This window comes from Kogia breviceps, chromosome 3, assembly GCF_026419965.1.
Source record: "Kogia breviceps isolate mKogBre1 chromosome 3, mKogBre1 haplotype 1, whole genome shotgun sequence".
In the NCBI taxonomy this organism is placed as follows: domain Eukaryota; kingdom Metazoa; phylum Chordata; class Mammalia; order Artiodactyla; family Physeteridae; genus Kogia; species Kogia breviceps.
Genome location: NC_081312.1, coordinates 18,498,032 through 18,521,861, shown reverse-complemented (window position 1 = coordinate 18,521,861; position 23,830 = coordinate 18,498,032).

The following is a 23,830-nucleotide window of genomic DNA, read 5'->3' as shown; positions in this document are numbered from 1 at the left end:
CCATGGCTCACGGGCCCAGCCTCTCTCTTGGCATGTGGGATTCTCCCAGACCGGGGAACGAACCCGTGTCCCCTGCATCGGCAGGAGGACTCCCAGCCACTGCACCACCAGGGAAGCCCTTGTCTAGTCTTTTTTACCTAACCAGAAGAACGTTCAGTCATGTAGAAAACTAATCATGGTATATGCAGAATAAAGAAAATAATCAAGATTTAAGGTCATGATTTATCTCTATATTCATTTGAACTCTCCAGATAACAGTCTTTATTCAGAAACAATGTATGTGCTAGACAATATATAGAAGTTATCATTCAAAGAGACATGGATACTAGTTATAGATTTCTTACTTACTAGCTTCGTGATTTTACACACATTACTTAATTCCCTAGATGCTGAGATTCTTCATCTGTAAAATGGAGCCTAAATTAGACTATATTAAAACTAGTAATAGGCCATTTTCTCCCCGAATTGAGTAATAATATGAATCTGGTAGATTCAAGAGGCAGTCCAAGAACAGATAAATGAGACTGACTTCCATTTTAAAACATTTTAGAAAATGGGTAGATCACTAAGTAAAAAGAGAAAATCTTAGAAATTATAGAGAAGAAAAAACAACAACAAAAAAAACCAGATTAAAGCCATTAGACTAACAACAAACTTTTCAATACCAATAACAGAACCCAGAAAAGAGTCAGATAATATCTTCAGAAGGTTCAAAGAACCCAATTTTCAACTTATAATTATCTTATAATTAAACTGTCATTCAAAACAACAATACAGTTGTATGTTACATACAATAAAAATATGTTACATGAAGTCAGATTGAGAGAACATGACTAAACGTTCACTATTAAAATAACTTTAAAGAATTTCAAAGAAGGAAATTAAACTAGAATGAAAGAATGAGATAGTAAGAAAGTAGTGAACAAAGAAGCTTGTAAATGTGTGAGTAAAATTTAAAAAAAATCAGACTTCTGGTTTCAGCTGTTTTTTTAATTGAAGTATAGTTGATTTACAAAATTGTGTTAATTTCAGATGTACAGCATAGTGATTCAGTTATTTTTTTCAGATTATATTCCATTATAGGTTACTACAAGATACTGAATATAGGCTATAATTCCCTTGCTATACAGTAAATCTTTCTTGTGTATGTATTCAGGTATAGTAGTTTTTAATCTGTTAATCCTATACTTCTAATTTGTCCCTCCCTCCCTCTCCCCCTTGGTAACCATAAGTTTGTTTTCTATGTCTGTGAGTCTGTTTCTATTTGGTTTCAGCTTTGACATGTAAAGATCATCACTCTTGTCCTAAAAACAAGAAAAAGCTGAAGAAACCAAATATCAGTAAATTTTCTTGGATCCATCAGAAAGTTGAGATTGCAGAACAAACCCACCACCCCGAAACCTAAAGAGAGGCTAATCCACAAGTTATAGCCAAGATCAGTTTACCTAGGGAAGAAGTCACTATGCCATAAACTGGTAGGAATTACCACTTAAAAGTCAATTTTGATGAATTTCTGGAGGAATAGTGTGGACTAATGTGGGCAAGATACCCCCAGGAACTGAAATTTTAGAGAGTCCAAGACACTTTTGTGAGTTTACTTTCAAGAACTCCATCAACTTTAACAGTAAATATCCCAGAAAAAGCCACTTATGGCTCTGGCAGTGAGACGGGATGAATGATCATACTTAATGGTAAGAAATAATCTGTTTCTCCTTAAGACTGAGAACTAGGTAAAGATATCTTACCACTGATATTCAGTATTATACTGACTGTTCTAATTAGTGTAAGAAGACAAGAAAGGAAATAAGTATACGTATTGAAAAAGAGAAATTAAAAGTTGTCTTTATAAAAAGATGATTCAATTTTCTATATAGACAATCCCAAAGAATAGAGACACACACATGCACATACACAAAACTCCTATGACTAATAAACAAGTATAGTAAGGCCACATGAGACAAGGATAACATAATGAAGTCATTTGCTTTCCCATATACTGGCATACCTGGAATTTGAAATTACAATGTCATTACCATTTACAATAAGACCTCCCAATGAAATACTTATGTACCAATCTAACAAAATCTGTATAAAATCTATGTGTGGAAAATTCTCATGAAAGATATCAAATGAAATCTAAATAAATGGGGATATAATCCATGTTCATGGATTGGAAGATGCAATATTGTTGTCAATTCTTCCCAACTGGATCTAAAGATTTCATGTAATCCCAATAAAAATCTCAGCAAGATATTTTGTAGATGTTGACAAACTAATTTTAAACTTTAGTTGGAAAACAAAAGACCTAGAACAGCCAACATGATATTGAAGAACAAAGCTGGAAGGTTCAAGCTACCCAATTTCAAAACTTACTGGAAAAATACAATAATCAAGACGTTATGGTATTAGTGAAACTACAAACATGTAGATCAATAGGACAGAATAAAACCCACAAATAGACCCACACAAACATAGTCAACTGGTCTTTGACAAAGGAGCAAAGGCAATCCAATGGAGAAAGGATAGTCATTTTAACAAGTAGTGCTGGAACAAGTGGATGTCTATATGTAAGAGTAAATGAACCTAGACACAGACCTAGTAACTTTCACAAAATTTAACTCAAAGCAGATCATAGACTTAAAGGTGAAGAAGAAAACATAGAAGAAAATCTATGTGAGCTTGGGTGTAGTGATGAGTTTGTAGATATACCACCAATAGCACAATCCATGACAGAAAAACTGGTAAGCTGGACTTCATTACAATTAAAAACTTGAGCTCTGAAAATGTTAAGAGAATGAAAAGACACGCTATAGGCTGAGAGAAAATATTTGCAAAATACATATATGATGAACGACTTGTATCCCAAATGTACCAAGAATCCTTAAAAGTCAACAACAAGGGCTTCCCTGGTGGCGCAGTGGTTGAGAATCCGCCTGCCGATGCAGGGGATACGGGTTCGTGCCCCGGTCCGGGAAGATCCCACATGCCGCGGAGCGGCTGGGCCCGTGAGCCATGGCCGCTGAGCCTGCGCGTCCGGAGCCTGTGCCCCGCAATGGGAGAGGCCACAACAGTGAGAGGCCCGCGTACCACAAAAAAAAAAAAAAAAAAAAAAGTCAACAACAAGAAAACAATCTAATGGGCAAACAATCTGAATGGACACATCGCAAAAGATATATATATATATATAAAATATATATTATATATATATATAAAATATATATTATATATATATATGAAAAGATGCTCAACATCATTTATCATTAGTGAATTGAAAATTAAAACAATGAGATACTCTTATACATCTCTTAGAATGACAGAAATCCAAAAATTGACAACATGCCTTACTATGATGTGGAGTAGTAGAAACTCTCATTCGTTGTTGGTGAGAATGCAAAATGGTGCAGCCACTGTGTAAGACATTTTAGCAATCTCTTACAAAGCAAAACGTATTATTTTCTTACCATATGATCCAGCAATCATGCTCCTTGGTATTTACTCAACTGATTTTAAAACATTTATGTTCACACAAAAACCTAGATATGAATGTTTATGGCAGTTTTATTCATAATTGCCTGAAACTGGAAGCAACCAAGATGTTCTTCAGTAGATGAATGAATAAAACAATTATGGCACATTCATAAAATGGAATATTATTCAATGATACAAAGAAATGAACTAACAAGCCACAAAATGGTGTAGATAAATTTAATTGTGTATTACTGAGTAAATGAAATCAGTCTGAAAAGGTTACTTTTCCAGTTATACAGCAATCTGGCAAAAGCAAAATTTTGGAGCCATTAAAACTATCAATATCTTGATATGAATATATTAATATCTTGGGGTTCAAGGGTAGGAGGTGAGGCCTGAAACATACAAGACTTTTTAGGTCTGTGAAACTATTCTGTATATACTGTAATGGTGGATATAAGACACTATGAATTTGTCAAAATCCATAGAAGTTTACAGAACAAAGCATCAAGACTTTAGAAAACTAAAGGCAGAAGAAACTGTAAGTAAGCATTGTACTCTAGTTGATAAAGTTTCTCATAGGGATCTGGGCTAACAATACTGATACTGCTATAGATGTATACGGGATACTGAAAATTAAGGAAATGGATGGCAGATGATGGAAATCAAATTTCTTATTGTTAGAGTGAGAGTTGACAGATAAGCAAGGGGAGGAGGTTAGAATGATCTATGTAGCAATTAAAGGTGGAGATAGCAAGAAGAACTCATGTTGAGATTTATATAAATACAGATGTTTATATATAGAAATATTTGTAGATATATAAATACACAGGTTAGTATACACACATATATTGATATTTCCCTGCTCTATCAGCTAAGAGGTCATAGCAGCAAAGAAAACTCCAATAGCAATGATAACATCTGGGATCCAAGTCTTGGTTTCTAATTTCATTGTACAGAGACCTTTAGAGAAATAGTTGATTCTAAGACTAAGGAAGGAAAGTAACTGCAAGATGATCCTAGAGTATCTTGTAGTGATAGAAAGCAAGAAAGTGGCCTGAAATAGCCTGAAAGACTGAAATGCTATTGGGTTAAGGGTTTATTTTACTCTAAAAGGCATTGGCAGTATTTCCATTTTTGATTCCTACTTGAAAGAAATCCACATTAAGTGACATTAATTCAAATTTTCACTTTAAATGTGAAAATGTTAACATTGATTAGTTAAGATAGAGGTCAGTTTCTAATCCTTAGTCTTCTCAAAATTAGTACTTCGGAAGTAATTAATAGTTATTATACAATAATAATTGATCCCATGGTACACATACCCTTCCCCTGCCACTCATTAAAATAAAAGCATTTAATTTGATAATCAACTAAAATACCACTCAGCTAACAAGATGTAGCATTATTTATTGGCTTTATAGTCATATGTGGCAGAATACTAAATAGTTCACCTCTTACAGGAACATCTGATAACCCTTTAATCATCGAACTCTCAGCTTTACGTATATAAATCTCAGTTTGGTTCTATGTTGCTTAGATTTCATGAGTTTAATTTACCTTTGATGACTAAGTAACTAATTATTTGGTTACTCTATTATGTTTTACATTCTAACATAACCATGGATTGATTAGAGTACAACATTATAATCTATAACTTTATATTCTAAATGCATTTATGTAACAAATCAATATAGAAACCAGTTTCCTTCTAAATATTTAAAATATTTCCATATCATCTTGTAATGTGTAAACAACATGAAAAACTTATGTTGAAATAAAAGTGCAGCAATGAAAGTCAAAATAATTTTTATATGAAATTATGTATTTCATATTATTGCTTACTTCTTCATTCATCACAAACTATGAGTTATTACCCTTTGAATTCATCACAAACTTATGAAGAAGAGTGTATGATCCCTAATTTGCAGATAAAAAAGTGATACCCAAAGAGGTTAAGTCGCTTGCCTGGGCTATTAAGTGATCCAGTCAAGACTGAAATTTTTGCCTATTTTATTCCAAAGCTTATTCCCTGTATCCTTATTCTTTTCTTTACATTTTCATAGTAAGCATATGAATACATTTGTTTTATTTCCAGAAATTTTAGGGAAAAGCAATGTAACTTTTTCTTGTTTTAAAGTAAAGTGTTGCATTGTTAAATTGTTCTCAGTTGAAGAAGTCAAAGCAGTAGGAGGAGGAGATGGAGGAGGAGGAGGAGGGAACAAGAGGAAGAAGATGACTTCTTCCACCATATCATCCATATCCCTATTTTATTCTCATCTCCGGATTAACACATTTCTCTCTCCTGTTTAAAACTAGGTGACTGTTCTATGTCTGAACCTATCAATATCCAGTGTTGTGGCTGGATTGGTGTGGTTCTTATGATTGTAAGATGTCCTCAGTGATAAACATCAGGGAACTTTGAGGAAAAAAAACAAAAAAGGTTTATTATTCACAGGTCCTGTAAAGCACATAGCACACCTGGGACCACACAGTGAGGTGCTGGAGAGAGAAAGAGAGAGAGAAAGAGAAAGAATGAGCCTGTGTTCTGCCTTTATTGGGATGGAGGGCAGTGGGAATTTAAAGGGCAGGAAGAGAAAAAATCAAATGGCCCAAATGGTCAACTACAGAAATCAACCAAGATCTCGAAAGCAAAAGAGGGAGCCCCTGGGGGCAGGGGCTTCGGGGGTGGGATGGTGAGAGGTGGTGTAGTCTGACTTTTTAATCTAGTCCTGTGGCTGGCAATGTATTTATTAAGAGATAGCCATCTTTGAAGTGGATGCCTTGACACTTGTATTACAAAAAAGAAAAGCCAACTGTCAGGGTTTACACTACAATGTCATAGCTTGATGGCCAATGTTTGTTTTCAACAATTTATTTTTGTATTTTTTTTTAATCGATGCCAGGTTTTTAAAATGGGTTTAGCACACACAGTGAGATCATGAAGATTTAAATCTTGCATCCTAAAGCAAAGTTCCCTTGGGTAATATAATGTACTGATTTGAAAACAGAAAGGACTTATCCTGGAAACCCTGATAGTATTTCCCAGAGTACTGTTTAATTACGTATATACTAAGATCATGAAAATCCTACTCTCTGCTTTTCTTTGTTCATTATAGGATAATGGTGAGTAGAATTGATGTAAGTTGACAGAATAACAATTATCAATAGCAAATTTATAATTTCTTATCACAATACATATCAACATGCTTTGAAAATATAATTTTATTTGATTCCACATTTTTCTTAGTATAGACCTTACAGTATCTCTTACAGGCATTACAACAAAAAAAGTGCACAGTTGCTCAATGACTAATCTGTGAACAATTTAGGACAACTGTTGATTTCTGTTTCAAGTTTGTTATCTGGGAATATATGATTAACTCATGGTCACACAATAAACCAATTAATAAAAAAAGGTAAGCAAATGCCTAATCCTAGGTTCCCTCTGATACATTAGTTTACTGTAACTGAATATTCTAGAGTTAAAAGTTACCAATAGGCAGAAATCCCTTCTAAAGAAAAGTTAACTATCCTCTGAAATATAAACAAACCAATTTCTTAGAGGAGGAAGGATTCAAACCATTTCCATGAACCTGACCCAAGATTGAGACAATTCTCCTAGGACAAGGACTTTGAAGCAGAAACCTGACAATCTGTTATATTGCCAATTTAGAAAATAATCTCATCCCCTACTGATTCAATGCCAACCTGTCATGTTACCAAATTTCCTCTTGTTCTGTCAGGTCATTCAGCATAACAACTGCTTTTTCTCAATCTTCTAGACTTTGGGGGCAGAGGTTAGAGGAAAGCTGTTTCTTTTTTTGTTAAGAATCTTTTATACCTCCTTAGAAAAATAAAAATGGGAAATAGAATCCACGAGCTGGAAATCTATTCCCAGTCATCTTTTGTTGCAGGAGCATAGAGTTTTCCAAATTCTATGAAAGAGAATATGAGTTTTGTCAAATTGAACTTCACTGAATTGGTAGAATGTGGTTGTGAATCCAGTTGTTCTTCAGAATCACTGTCTTACTCTTCATAACAATAATATCCACTGTTGCAGTTAGTTCTGTACATGTCTGACTCTACAACTAGATCCTAACATTCTAACATTCTCGAATGTCAGAACCTTGTTCACACTATTTGCAATGTTTTGTACATAGTTGGAGTTCATTTTTAAAAAATGAATGTTTAGTGTATATACAGGTCTTTTTCAAACTGTACTTTACCTGCTATTCCTATAACTGATATTTTCTGCAAGAAATTGGGACTCATCAAGCTGATCTATCATACAAATATACTCTTTGCATAATACATTTTCTGATAGTCTTTCTCACAAGTAAATTTTGCCTGAGGAGTTGGGAGTGAGAAGACTGGGAGAGCATATGTACTACAGTCACCCATGTGTGCCCTACTCTACATCAGAAAACATATTCTCTCTTAGGGTCAAGGTCTCTGTGACTTTATTTTTTACGACACATGAGCATCCATGCCACTTATATCTCTGATATTGTAGGAGAGAGAGAGAGAGAGAGTTTGTGTGTATATGCACAGTTGTGTTGGTACTTCTGATTGTGGGTTCTTTGAATGCAGAGATCATGCTTCATTAGTCAAGGATCTACAGAAAAACAGAACAAATAAAATGTGTGTAAGTTTATGTGTATATGGAGAAAGAGAGAAAGAGAATTGGCACATGCATTGCGATCATGGGATCTCACAAGTCCACCAAATATAGAGCAGGTCAGCTGGCTAGAAACCTAGGGAAGAGTTGGTGTTGAATCTTGAGTCCAAAGGCAGTCTAATGCCAGCAAACTAAGTGTCCATTGACAAATGAATCGATAAAGAAGATGGGTATATATATATATATATACATATATATATATATATACACATCTCATTAATATTTTAATGGAATTTTATTCATCCATTAAAAAGAATGAAATAGGGGCTTCCCTGGTGGCACAGTTGGTTGGGAGTCCGCCTGCCAATGCAGGGGACATGGGTTCGTGTCCCGGTCCGGGAGGATCCCACATGCCGCAGAGCCGCTAGGCCCGTGAGCCATGGCTGCTGAGCCTGCGCGTCCGGAGCCTGTGCTCCGCAACGGGAGAGGCCACAACAGTGAGAGGCCCACGTACCACAAAAAAAAAAAAAAAAAAAAAAGAATGAAATAATGTATCATACTAAGTGAAGTAAGTCAGAGAAAGACAAATATCATACGATATCACTTATATGTGGAATCTTAAAAAATGATACCAATGAACTTATTTACAATACAGAAAGGGCCTTACAGACACCGAAAACAAACTTGTAGTTACCAAAGGGGAAAGGGAAGGAAGGGATAAATTAGGAGTTTGGGATTAATAGATATAGACGACTATAAATAAAAGATAAACAACAGGGACCTACTGTATAGCACAGGGAACTATATTCAGTGTCTTGTGATAACCTATAATGGAAAAGAATCTGAAAAAGAATATATATATATGTTTTTATATATATATATATATATATATATAATTGAATCACTTTGCTTTACATCTGAAACTAACACAACATTGTAAATCAACTATACTTCAATTGAAAAAAAAAGAAGTCAAAGGCAGTCTAGAGGCAGAACTCCTCATTCTTCGGGGACCTCAGTCTTTTTCTCTTAAGGCCTTAAACCGATTGAATGAGACACATCCACCTTATGGAGGGTAATATGCTTTACTTAAATTCTACTAATCTAAATGTTAATCTCATCTGAAAAATATTTTCATAGAAATATTTAGACTTGTATCTGACCATATATCAGTGTAAAATGTCCTGGTCAAATTGACACATCAAATGGACCACCACATATGCCAAAGGGTCTGACCACCCAATGGGATTCCAACCCCAGTTAGACATCACAAAGTTGGATGATTTTTCATATTTCACATATTAGCTTATATTTTACTTCCCTTTGGAAGCTTTCACTGATCATGACCCAGTTACAGCAAAGAGGTCTACATTCTAAGACCAATTCCTGAATTTAAAAATTGAAAAAAAATTAATTAAATAGATAAAAAGAAAGAAATATGCAGAAAGCAGTCTTGTTTATCAACTAAATGTAAATGGTAAAAGGGGAAAATTTGGAGATATATCACCACATCAATAATTTAGTAAGATTAAGTTCTTTTTCAACATTGTTACTATCATTACATTAATCATAGATATTATGAAAGTTAATCCTATATAATATAATTTGATTCTCTTGAAGAAGGACTCTCATTGGCCTTCTATCATATAAATATTACATTCTCGTGGTACAATATAATACAAGCCCTGCACTTGAGGGACTCTGCATCAGCACCCACTATTACTCCTCTAGTGTTCCAGGAAAGTATGTGTATATATAAAACGCGAGTATGCACAAAGGAGGTATATATTTAAGAGTAAAAGACACGGAGTCAGTCATAAAGACATGGTTTTAGAGGTAATTTCAAAACATGTTTGAGAACTTGTTCTTGTTGAAAAAAGAAAAAAATAGTTCTAACACCATCCCAAATGTTGTGGGTAAGTCCTGGCTGAGTAACTAACACAGCATCAACAAGCAAGTTATGGCTGGGTTTTTGTTGTTGTAGTTGTTGTCTATTGTAATATATTAACAGAGAGTCAGAAGTCACAAAAGAGGATAATATTCTAAACAAACCATTATTCTTCTATAACAGATCCACTTAGGAAGAATAGTTGCTTCCTACCGGCAGGATCCTCAAACAACAGTAGTTGCCTTTTGGGGACAAAAACAAAATTGAAATTATTTAGTTCCAAGGAGGCTTGATATTTTTTCATTATAAAAGACTGAACACATCGTGGTTGATGAGCTTTGTCTCCTGCAATTTAGTCAGCCACTTGCCTCTAGAACAATGATAGCTCCCACCCCAAAACCAATTCTGTAATATATTATCTAGTATATTAATAAAATCCAAACAGTGGTGTTACTAATAATGCTTTTTTTTTGTTTGTTTGTTTGTTTTTTTTTTTTTTTTTTTTTTTTTTTTGCGGTATGCGGGCCTCTCACTGTTGTGGCCTCTCCCATTGCGGAGCACAGGCTCCGGACGCGCAGGCCCAGCGGCCATGGCTCACGGGCTTAGTTGCTCCGCGGCATGTGGGATCTTCCCGGACCAGGGCACGAACCCGTGTCTCCTGCATCGGCAGGCAGATTCTCAACCACTGCGCCACCAGGGAAGCCCACTAATAATGCTTTGCATTATGAAGAGGCATGCCTTCATTACACTGCTGATTTTGTCTGCAAAATTTGACTTAGAATAAAGTCTGATATTCAACAGAAGTAGAGCCAATAAATGCAGCAGCTCATGCAACTTCAATTCATTCTTTCATTAGGTAAATCCATTTAACGTCCTAGTGCACCTGACACTAAAGGAAGTTAAGGCAAAGCAAGCAAGGTTAGTAGCCTTATGGGCTATAAGACTCTACAAACTATTATTCAAATACTATTCTACTCTAATATTACTCTAATAACATTACTGGATGTGCATTAATAATATTCTACTTAGTTATAAAATGTAAATACTGTATCACGTAAAGGAGCATATTGTTGGACATTAAGCTCTCCAGTAGGCCACAGAAGGTCACTGGAAACCAGAATCTGCTGAATTTTTAGTAACGGGGTTGCTGTCAGTTGTTAAAGAGAGAAATTTGAGGTTGTTTTTTTGACTGTTTTCCCTCCGTTTTTTCTTCCCTCCACTCCTACCTCTCTTGCCCTTTCTAGCTCTTATTTCAGCATCCTTTTTTATACAGCATCATTTTGGGGCAAGGAAAGTACCATTTGTGCAACAAAAGTCAGAGAGAAGACTAAGTAAGAACATTTTACTGGTCATCACCCAGGACTTTCCCCTACTGAGAAGATTATCATAGGGACATAATTTCTTTTGAAAAGAAAGAAAGTATTAACAGTAAATCACAACACCTCTTAGAATACATAACAATAGTCAAATGTCCTAATGGAACTTCGAAATGACTCTGAAGCTGTGTTCCAGTGGGATTCTGATTAATTGGCACTATCTTGACATAAGTGTTGTGTCACCCCTCCCCCCTTACTAAGGAAGACAATTGCTTAATGAAGGCAAAGGGCAGCAGGTCAGGTCCTCCAGGGTTACAGGGAGAGCCTCTGGTACAGTAGTAATTCATGCCCTGCGCAGCAAGCATGTCAGCAGGGTGTGTTAATTATATTTTTGTTTTATATTAATGTGCAGGGCAAGAAAATAACAGGAGATAAATGTCAGCAACCTGTTGATTCTTTTTTTCTACCCCTCAAGTTGGAAACACACTTACACAGCCATGTAATAGAAAGAAAAGAACAGTTTGTTGTCAGAATTGTTGTAAAGCTTACCCCTGCAGGAGTTGGAAAAAAACCTACATGCTCATTTGTGGAGGAAAAAGTTAATCAGGGAAAAAGTTAATCCTGTTTGATGGACCTGTGGTCAGTGAAGGGATTAAAGCTTTGTAAACATGCTCTAGGCATTTCCTTTAAACATCAGTTAGCACAGTATGCTTATCCAGATCCCTAAACCTGCATGGAAACCAGACAGAAGACATGAGTTTTTCACTCTTTTATTAAAAAAAAAAAAAAAAAGAATAGGTTAGAAGGATATGATCTGTTTAGTTTTCCTCTTGGATATTATTTACTGATCAGACCCTTACTATCAAACTCTTCTTTTATCTGATGATGACTTTCTTGACAAATGTAGACATAGCTCCATAGTTCATAGCTCTTCATTTATTCGATTTAACTCAGTTTTAAACCTAGGGACCATATTATGTCTGTCCTATGTAGGGGGGACCAAAGGAGCAACTTGTGGTACCCCAATTCAAGATTTCCTCACCAACCATATGGAAGGGTGTTTTGTTCCACATTGGAAGTAAATTCCTTTAGGTGCTAGACTGTGGGTGCAGCAATGGGCTATGAAGACAAGACAGAATGTTTGGGATTGGAAAACCAAAGCAAGATTAGGACAGCTTGCAAAAATGTTGGATCAGGACTATACCAAAATATGTAGCATAAAAAGCTAGAGTAACCTTGAGTCGAGGTGTAAATAGATAACCATGGCATGGAATAAGACAAGGGTCAAACAGTCAGTGGCCAGCAAAACCCAGGTTTCAAAGTTCAGTAGTTTGGATGTGGGTGTGAACTGGAAAAATCTATTGCAAGCAAATGGCATGAAGAAGACAAGGCCATTTCACCATTCAGTAAATATTGGCTGTTGTCACTCTGTGCTTGTCAGTGTGTTAGGTCCTGAAGATAAAATTAAACCACACTTCCTGCCATCAAGGAGTTAGCAGTCTAGTCAAGGACAAGCCAACTGTGACAGAACTAAGAAAAGGTGCTAAAGGAAATAGTATAATGCCCTCAACCTAGCTGGATTATGCTATTTGGGGTGGGATAAAAGGGAAGAAGGCTCTGGTTCTCCAAAAGCAGATGCTGAGTGTTTGGGGTACAAGATGTTTATTAGGGATCAACCTATGAAAGGAATGGTAAGCATGTTACTCTGCTTGGGCTGCCATAGCAAAATACACATGTACTACTGAGGCTGAAAACTTGGCCTCTGTGCACTGGTGCTGAGTCATATCGTGGAGACAGAGTTTTGGGTGAAGTAGAAAAGAATAGCTTTATTGCTTTGCCAAGCAACGGGGGACACAGTGGGCTCATGCCTTTCAAAACTCTGTGTCCCAACCCAGAGGGATTTGGTGAGGAGTTTTATAGCAATGGTTCAAAGGCAGGGTTGCTGGTAAGGATTAGGGTGTGGTGCAGGGCCTTCACTCCTTTAATCTGGCCTCAGGTGGTCTCCTGATGAGCATCTCTGGTTCCTTTCTTCTGGCCTCAGGTAGTCTCCTGATGATCTCCTCGAGGTTATCAAACTGTGACCTTCTCTGGAATGAAGAATGCTAACATCTTCAATTTGTTGGTGATTTTAGTTCTGTAAAGGAGTTTAAAAATATTGTTGTGTGTATCCCTTGAGGCGGAACCAGGACCCTGCCCCAAACTTATACTATTGCACCGATGCACTATTGCGTCAGTCACTCTTAGTCTTTCAGGTACATCCAAATTGGCCATTCCCTTCCTTTTAAACAGCCTCCTCACTTGACCTCTGTGACATCTTACGCCATTGCTTCCTGCTGAGACATAAGCACTCTCATTGTCTCTGCCCCATTCTTCTTCCTCCTTATGTTTAGATTTTGGAGTTTCTCATATCTCAAGTCTGTATTGCCTTCATTTCCCTATGTGTCTCCCTAGAATGATGTATTCACTTCCATGTCCTTAAATAATATTTGTATTTAAAGATCCCCAAATTTGCATCTCCAGTGCTGACCTGTCCTCTAAAGTCAATTCTTATACCACCAACTTCCTCCTTGATTCCTCTGTATTTGTTAGTGGTACAGTGAATTCTACATGTTCAAATGAACTTGTGAATATGTCTCCTAAGAGTTGTCTTTATATCCTCATCTCAGTAATGCCACTTCTATCAAGGTACTAGATCCAGAAAGTTGGGGCTTAACTTTGATTCCTCTTGTACGATCATCTGCACATCTAGTCCATCACCAGGGCTCATTATTTTGATCTTTGACAGATAGCTAAATCTATCTATTGTTCTCTGTCCCCACAATCATAACCTGAGTTCCAGCTCCCAGTCTTGGCCACTTGAACCACTGCTAGTACTTCTTAACTGGCTCCTTATTTCCAGATTCATGCCCTTGATTAATTTCTCACCAAGGTAATCTTTCAAAAATATAAATTGCATTCAAGTTATACCATGTTACTTCATTGTTTTAAGTTGTTAACAATCTACAATAACCCAAAAAGAAACCTTTTTTGCCATCTAATATAAATGTCTGTCTATATATGCTATGGTTTGAATTGTGTCCCCCTCAAAATTTCTGTGTTGAAGCCCTATTTCCCAATGTTATGATACTTGGACATAGGGTCTTTGTAGGGTAATTAAGTTTAGATGAGGTCATGAGGGTAGAGCCCTCCCTGATGGGATTAGTCCCCATATAAGAAGAGACATCAGAGAAATTTCTCTCTCTCTCTTTTTCTCTCTCCCTCCCTGCAAGGTGATGACCCAGCAGGAAGGCAGTCATCTGTAAGCCAGGAAAAGAGCCCTCACTGGAGAATCAAATCAGTTGATACGTTGGTCTTAAACTCTCTAGGCTCCACAACTGTGAGAAATAAATTCCTGTTGTTTAAGCCACCAGCGATGGTATTTTGTTATGGCAGCCTGAGCTGCCTAAAGTATACATTTATATCTATATTACATAAGTAAGTTTGATTTATTAATATCTATTTCCAACACTAGACTCTAAGATTAAGCTTCATGAGGATTGGTTCTGTGTCTGTTTTATTTACTTGTTATATCCCTGCCTGGTCAGGAACTGTCTTCTGTAAGTGTTTCCTGACCTCATGAATGACAGGAATTAAGCTGGTTCCAGGGGTTGGTGATACACACAGTCCTTGTGGTCAGGTCATCATATTCTTAATAGTTCACTCATGGAGACAAACAATAAACAAATAAGAGCATGATTGAAATAAATGTTGGGATTAAAAAGTGTAGGGTCTGTGTGTGCATCCACATATTAGTGTGTTTATATAAATCTGACCAGTCAAAGCAGGAGTAGAGAAAGATGAGAGCATTTCACAAGGAGTGAGCAGCATATAGAAATCCCAGTGTCTTCACCAAGAAAGAGAGTAGACCCGTATGAATGGAATACAGTAAGTTCTACTTCTAAAAATGCCTACTATTTTAGTCTATTTCTCATGACCTGGGTTTCCCAAGAATCCTCTATCAAGAGTCTGCTAGCAAATTTACATTATAGCAAAAGTGATTGATTTTACTCATTTAAGAATTGATCAGGGATATTGATTAACTATCGATGTGTGAAAGTTTCATGATATTCTGGGGTAACAATTGACTTAATTGATATACTGTATATTTAATATTATCTTATATTTGGGGTGAATTTTTTCAATAAAATATATTTGTATACCCATTAGTGAAATTATACAAATTCTGGAAATTTCTGTTGCCCACCATATGAATCGGTAAATATAACTACAGTGAATATAGTGACTCCAGTGATTCAGAAGCATTTTATACATAATTTCAATACTCAAGAGACATTAGTCAGTTACCTGCAAAACAGAAAAATGCTTGTCAAGGACCAGAAAATGAAGAGATGGTATGTTATACTTTCCTTCCATTTCTTTCTTCAACCAAAATGTCTATATGTCAAATTATGACTTTGAAGTACACAATACATGTGGTTAAAAAAAAAATCTTACTTCATTCAAGTTCAAGGCATCACTCCAAGACTTAGAATCCTCATTACAAAATAACTTTAATTAGTTTAACAAGTGGGTTTTTTATTATTACTATTGGACTGGATCCAGTAGTTCTTTTCAAGAGACAGATTGAGAAAGAAACCTCTCTTGTGTTGGGGCTTCCTGTCTATAAACAACTTAATGCTTAATTAAACAATTAAAGCTGAGAAAAATCGAGTTTAGGGTCCCAGCAAGGAGCTTGGTTATAGTCATCCATAAAGAAAGAAACCCAGGAAATTATTTATAGAACTCTCAGGGCTCATATAAATGTTGCTCAGAGACTAGAACTAGCATTTCCTACAATACAGGGAAACATCTAAATCATTCCTAGGTATACATTTTTATGTTTTTGTGTGTGTACCTTTAAAGGTGTGGGAAGTACATTCAGGTAGACAGAGGTTTGATGGAAGCAAAAAAAAAAAAAAGACTTTGTATTCTCGCTTTTATTTGGCAGAAGTGGTATCAAGACTATAAACACTAGAAATGAGTGTTGCAAGTTTTGCTAAAATATGCAGACTATTAGAAAACATGAATATGTATATATATGTGTGTGTGTAATTGTGTGTGTTAAATTTTTGTTTGTGTTTTACAACTTGTTAGAATGAGTCTTTGCAAAATTCCAGGAAAGCAGGCATGTTCTTGGATACAAGCACATATTGGTCAATAAGGAACTGCATGAAATCTGAGCCAACCACTTTTAATTGCTGGGAATTATAAATGTGTTGATAGATCTATGAGATATGGATTATGTTGGAGGCAATAACAATCACAGCTAACACTCTCTGAGTGCTAACCATGTGCAAGTCTTCTTTTAAGTGTTTTATATTTAACCTTCAATGCAAAGAGAGTGGTAGTAAGAGTATTTCCATTATACAAATGAAGGAACTGGAAAACAGAGAGGTTAAGTAACTTGTAAAGGGTCACACAGCTAGTAAGTAGTAGGACTGGGGTTTAAACATGGGAGTCTGGCTCCAGAACACGTGTTTCATAACCACCATACTCTTGTGAAAGCAGTCAAGAAACAAATGGGTGGGGGTGGCATAAAAGGGCATAAAAATAAATGAGACAGTGTGCAAAGACTTAGCATGGTAACCAATAGGGTAGGCACAAGACAAATGCGACCTGGATTGAATTTTATCATGACATATTATGATGATAACAAGTCTCAAAAACAGTAACTACAGCCCCTAGAACGTTCTCTAAAACATAATAAGTACAAAAAGACAGCATACTCTACAAATACCTAAAACTGCATACTAAGTGCTTAACACTTATTAAATTGTTTAATTCCCACAAAAATCTTATGAATTGCATAATGTTTTCATTCCATTTAATGGATAGAAAAACAAAATTTCTTAACAAAAACGTGAAGAAATTTGGCTGAGACCACATTATTAGTATGTTTTTGAAATTGGGCTTTAAAGTAAGGTGGCCTAGCTCTCAAGTCTGTTCTCTTATACTATACTGTACTTCCTGAGGCATTCTAAGTTTACAGTCCATTATTAACCTAAGTTTACTGTCCATATTAGACCATTTATGGGGCTAAAACTCCTGATAAATTCACAGATGGCTTTATGACTGGCAGCAATCATAAACTATGGGCCCAGATTTCAAACTGTGACTTACTGATGACCATGAATTTATACCCAAGAACATGCCTGACTTACTAGAATTTTGGAAAGATGCTTAAAACTCTTAGTAAGCTCTTTGTTCTCCATTTTGGTACAATGTTCTGCTAAAAGACATTGCTTCCAGTAATATTTATTGAAGGAGTTTAACACGAATATCAGGGATGACAATGTAATACATTAGACACATAGACTGTCAGAAGACAGATTCATTCTTAAGCAAAGTTAGCATAGTCTCTCCTCTGTAGAGTGTACTTTGAAAGACCAAAGTGCCCCATGGATCCTTCTTTGTCTGCTAATATGTGTTAAAAAAAAAAAAAAAAGAACATTAACTTATCATTCAATTTACTATTTTTATGTCACATTCATTGTTAATATAACACCATTTTCCTGTATCCATTATTCCCTCTTAAGTGCAGGGGAACTACATTTCCCAGAATCCTTGGCAGAGGGTTCTGGGTTAGATTCAGCCAATGAAAATCTCTTCCTTGTGATCTGGCAAATGAGACGCAGAAGGCCTCATTGTTCCCAAGGCAAAAGCTGGCCACCTGGTGAGCTTAGTGCAGAAGACAGGGTTGGCCAGGAGGGTCCAGATAGCCTCCCATAAAACACACCACCATGTAGATGTAGTTCTGATGTATCTGTGGGGAGGAAGGTGATCTCCGCGTCTTACTCTTCTGCCATCTTCTCAAATCTCTCTCAAAATACTTAAGATGCTTTCCATTTTCCTGTTTGAACCTTGACTCATAACTGCATTTATTCATTTTTGAAAGACTAGTATTATTATTACCTCATGTCTCTATGTCACGATTCAGCTTGCAAAGTACAGTCATATATATTTGTCCCCTAATTTATCTTAAAATAAGTCTATGAAGTGGATAGAGTAGGCATTATCTCCAGTACGTAAATAATTTATCTAACCCCTGATTTCTCTGTGCTTTTGTAAGGAATGACTTAAAGCAAGCTAGTGACAAAATCAATACAAGAACTTAGCCTAACTGATCAACTGTGTTCTTCGTATCATATTCAGTAGTTTCAGAATGCTCTTCATTGAGAAGATCCTGAATTCTCAGCTAAAATGAAAAAGATGAAGTACTATGAGTCACTGAAATTTAAAGATCTTTTAAAAGGCGTCTATGAAGCCTAAGGTCATTTTTCAACCCCTTACTGACTGCAGAAAGTTTAATCACCATTTTGTAATGTAAGCTATATCTGCTTCAATTAAACACAACAAGCAAATAAAATAAAATAGTACCTTAAAATTTAGTTTTAAATTATATACATTTATGCTTATGCAATCCAATTTCCCTATGAAAACAAAAATAGAAAATAATTGAACATCAAATAAATCAGCAGTAGTATCTATTAACCGTGGTATCTTTTAAAAGCTCCTCCTTTAAAAATGTTGTTTGTCTGTTTTCCCCTTCCTACTGAATTAAACAGAGGAAACAGTGAACTTGAAAGCTTAAAAGCTTTTAATTAGCAAACCTTTCTTGTTATTGTATTTAACATTTCCATTAGAAGAGCAAGGACCTGTGGAAATATTTTCAATGCTTATATGTTTTTCCTTTGAAAATTTATTTGACTATTACAGCAAATGAATTGTTTTAAAACATTGCTTTTAAAATTGTAATATGGTGTATATCAAGCTAGAGAGTTGACATCATATTAGCTGCATTGTGTTTGCAAGAGAAAGCTTTATAAAATAGATTATTAATTATCTGTAAATTTTTCTGCATTTACTGAGGTGATAATTTTGCTCTGTTTATAAGTTCATTGTTTCATCATTCGTATACTCTTCCTTGCTATTCCCATTCATTTCTTCTATGTAGACATATCCGTTTAAAATATTTTGCATTAACTTTATTCATACCGTTGCCTTAGAGGCAGTAGGGGGAGAAAACATGATTTTTATCCTCCTTGTTTTTATTAATTTGCATCTAAGGTAAGTTAGAGTTTTCATTCTGTGTTTCATCACAACTAAAAACCATTGTAGAAGTAGAATTAAAAGAGTCACTGAGAGATCTTGTAGATACACTGGACATTTTCAGAGAAGTAGAAGTCATAGTGGCCATTATAGATCCAATTGGTTTCAACAGATAGGTCCATGCTGCTACAGGCTTTGTCTGACAAGTTCAACTCAGCTCCTGGAATCACAACTTCATCACCTATTAATTGGAAAGGTCTGAAATAAGCATTGCAATTACACTTAAGGGCTCAATTGAGTTCCTTAAGCTCTGTGATATCATTAAGACTTCTCATGCAAATTGATGTTGCTATTTAAAATACATCGACCAGATTAATTATTAGCATTGGAAATAATAGCAATATCACCACCCCTTCTCTACCACCAAGGAAGACCATCACCTTCTGTGTCTTTCTGTTTATCTCTATGTGTCTTCTACTTTTCTATCTCTTATAAGTATACTTGTCATTGGATTTAGGACAAATCCTAATCCTGAATGACCTCATCTCAAGATCATTACCTTAGTTCCAACTGCAAAAACAATTATTTCAAATAAGGTCATATTCTGTGGTTATGGATGGACATATTTTTTAGGTCGCCACTATTCGGTGTACTAGAGTGACTAAGATTTATCAATAGGTTCTTATCTTTAGGCTCGGACCAAATGATCTTCATGTGTTTACACGAATCTTATATAGTGCTTACAACCCTCGAGGGGCTGATGCAGTAGGAAAAGAATGAAAAAAAATGAATGTATTGGTATCTTAGTAACAAATTATCACCAATTCAGTGGCTTAAAATAACAGAAATCTATGCTGTCATATTTCTGAAGTCCAGAGGTGTGAAATCGAAGGTGTCAGCAGGCTTGGTTCCTTCCGATGGCTCCAAGGGAGCATCTGTTCCATGTCTCCCTCTAAACTTCTAGTGGCTGCTACCAATCCCTGGTGTTTCTTGGCTTGTAGTTGCATCACTCCAATCTCTGCCACCGTCATCACATGGCCTTTCCCTTTGTGTCTCTCTGTGTGTCTCTGTGTATCTTCTTCTCTGTCTCTTATAAGTATACTTGTCATTGGATTTAGGACAAACCCTAATCCAGAATGAATTTGTCTCAAGAGCCTTACCTTACTTCCATTTGTAAAGACAATGATCTCAGATAAATTCACATTCTGTGGTTTTGGATGGACATATCTTTTGGGTGGCCACTATTCAAAGTACTACAGTGAATATCCAGCTACTTGGTTTATTATCTTCACAGATTTGACTAATTCAGCAGGAAGAAAAACAGGTCCACAGTAATTATAAGCTCTCTTTAGTACACATACTAAATTAATTCAATTTACTTACTGATATTATTTCCCTTCACTGCTTCACCCTTTTGGGATATAGTGTAAACCCCTTCCACACTCTCCAAACATCCTGCCTTCCCCGAGATGGAGCTACCCAAACCACAAGTACCTTCTGGCTTCAGTTCTAATGAAAGCTTATATTATTTGAATTCTTTTTACCATGGAAAGGGTTCCCTATTGCCATGGCTACTGAGAGGGCAATATAAATAGTTAAGTCTGAGTTGGCCCTTCTGTTCTATTTTTCCAACGCCAACTGGATTTTTGCTTCCTTTCACATTTGTAATCAAAGAGTGTCTTCACAGTCACCATTTATGAATTTGTCTTTCCCCAGGGTGTTTGTAACCTGTACTCATTATTTTGTTTTCAATGACTTCCTCATTCTTTTTCCACTAACCAATATTGATAACTTCCTTTCCTCCCAAACGATAGATTCTCCTCCAATCCATACTGAGAAACCAATAGTTTTCAGTACAGAGATGGATGAAATAGGGAAAATATTTCCTTGTGGTTGAAAATGTTTTTATCACTAGTAGGTGTTTTTGTGCCAAAAGACAAGAATAATGTTGTTGCTCATGAAAATAATGCCTCAGTTCACTTGGTTCTTTTCATAAATATCAAGTATAACTGTGTAAATAAAATAATCTGGGATTTTACATTGCAGTCCTTATGAAAAGTCCTATTTCTATATGTTTCAGTGAGAATTCAGGTTTTATTTTATTTAGTCGTTGCTTTTTAAACCTAAATCTGAGATCCACTTAGAATTCTATTTTAAAATTTATTGCTTGTATTTTCTAGTATAGTAATTATAATTTTAAAATGCCAACTAGAAAACAAGTAGTGTATGAGAACTCATTGATTTGTCACTAGGCACAAAACACTTCCATCAAAGTAAAACATATAGAAGCATTTTTAAATGATTTATTAATAATTTTTGAATTTGATATGAGTCAGAGTAGAAGTCTGATTTTTTTTTTAAAGTAAAACTTTTATTTGATTCACACTTGATTTGTACCTCTCAGGCTCTGTCAGGATGGATAGAAGGGGACTGATAATTGAATGAAAGTGGAGATTTAACATCATGCCAGTATTAAGAAGTACTAGACACTAGGAGGCTGCCATACTGGTTACTACACTGATTGCCACAGTTGGCTTGGTCAATAGGGATCTTCATGAGACTTCCTTAACATTCACCAATTACTATAATACAATTTTATTATAGGAGCTATCTATGGAAGGGCTAGTTAATATCAAAATGACAAGGTGAAACCACAAGGTGAAGGAAGACGTAGAATCAAATATGTTCTAGAGACACTGTAGGGCACAGCCAGTTTCTTCATGGGAGAGATTCATCCCAGTTAATGATACCCAACACACACTTAGGAGTTAGTTACTGCTATTTTAATTGGCGGTATTCCAATATTCTGGTAAACCATGTTATTTGATTTTATATTTAAATTAATTTTTTATAGCATAATTTACACACAGTTAAATGCACCTATGGACAAATCTATGCATCTGTGTAACTGCCACTACAACCAAGACTATGTCCATCATCCCAAAGAGATTTCTTGTGCCTCCTTGCTGTCAGGAGGCCCAGCTCCAGGCCCAGAAAATGAGTGATCTGCTTTCTGTTACTCAATATTAGGTCTGCCTATTCTAGAATATTATATTAATGGAGTCATACAGTAAGTAGTCTTTTTTGTCTGACTTTGTATTCAGCACTGTGTTTTTGAGATACAGCTGTGTTGTTGCATCTATCAGTACTTTGTTTTTCTCTATTGCTGAGCTGTATTTCACTGAATGTAACACAATTCATTTATCAGTTCACCTCCTGATGGGCATTTGGGTTTTCTGCAGCTTGTCACTATTATGAATAAGGCTTATATGAATATTTCTGTATGTTTTTGTAGATATGTATTTTCAATTACTTTAAGTGACTGCATAGGAGTAAAATTTCTGGGTAATATAGTAACTTTATGTTTAACTTTATAAGAAACTGTCAAAGAGATTTCCATTTTGCAATCCCACCAGCAACATATGAAAGTTCAAGTTATTTTGCATCTTTGCCATTTTGGGGAATTGTAAGGTTTTTATCAGTCATTTGAATAGGTTTCTGGTTGTATCTCATTGTACTTTTAATTTACATTTTTCTGATTACTAATGGTGTTGAACATTTTTCCTGTGCTTATTAGTCATTTGTACATCTCCTTTTGTGACATGCCTGTAGAGTTTTTTTGCCCATTCTTAAAACTGAGTTGTCCTTTTCATACTGAGTTGTAAATTATTTTTTATGCTGGATATGCTGTCATGGGAGAGTGGCTGTACTGGACTATGGGTAGATCACTTCCTTTCTGTTTACTGGGGAGAAAAATAAAAACTGCTGCAATTCAGTGCCAATGTTCAAAGAGGTGCCACCCAGAGACAGTTTGATTCTGAATAATCTACTCAGGGGAGGTAAACATTTCAACCTAAATTTAGGCAACAGTGCTAATGAACAATTCCTAAGTCCTAGGGATTTCAACTACAGCTATTTATTTCTTGCTCCTATTACATGAGGGTGAAGAACAGTTGATACTACTCTAAGCTACCAGGCTATGGGGTCTCTCCTTTCTGAGATTCTGGCTGAAGGACCACCCCTGAATGGGAGGAAAATGGTGTCCTCCCATTTTCATGGCAGAGGGAAAGAACAAGAGAGACAGAACAGCCACATGGTGACAGTAAACCTTCGGCTGTGATGTGGTTTGTGCTGTGTCACTCACATTCTACTGGCTAAAGCACGTCACAGGGCTGAGCCCAATGTGAGTGAACAGGGTGAGAATACATGTCCCAAGATAGGGGTAGGAGAATGAAGATCTGTGAACACCAATATAATCTACCACAATCAGTTGCAAAAAACACCCACAACCCAGGTAGAGAATTCTCAAAAAGAACCACATGCAAAACTCAGAGTATAAAGCCTGCACATGGCAAGCTTTGAATAAATGTTCACTCTTATTTTTATTATTTCCTTCTATGTAGACCAGATCCTGTTTCACATTATAAGAAACCACTCTCTGGAATGTAT